Raw genomic sequence first — 430 nt, forward strand, 5'->3', positions numbered from 1 at the left:
AGATAGTGAAAGACGCCAGCAATTTAGTGCGTGAACTCGTAAGCCATACCTGATAGATGCTGATAATTTTCTTTACTCTTACTTTATTATTCTTTAAACTCTTAGTCTTTCAGTCACAGTTGGTAATAAATGAAAATACCCAATTCTTTTGTACTTCCTTTTTTTAAAGCACATGTTAAATGTATTATAGAATTACGCAAGTATTTTTTACATTCTTATATGAAAAAAATAATATGATAGGTTTATTATGTAAGTAAAATATATAAGCGAATTTATTTGTTAAATACATACACAATTAAATAATTAAATTTATGTCAACAAACTATAACTCAAATAATATAGTCTTTTTATCTTCATCTAAAAATTTTGAATTTGAGTCTCTCTTCTAATTTAAAAAAAAAATGATGGAATAATTCTCCCCTTCCTAGGC

The sequence above is a fragment of the Arachis ipaensis genome, chromosome B04 (assembly GCF_000816755.2).
Source record: "Arachis ipaensis cultivar K30076 chromosome B04, Araip1.1, whole genome shotgun sequence".
Taxonomy (NCBI): domain Eukaryota; kingdom Viridiplantae; phylum Streptophyta; class Magnoliopsida; order Fabales; family Fabaceae; genus Arachis; species Arachis ipaensis.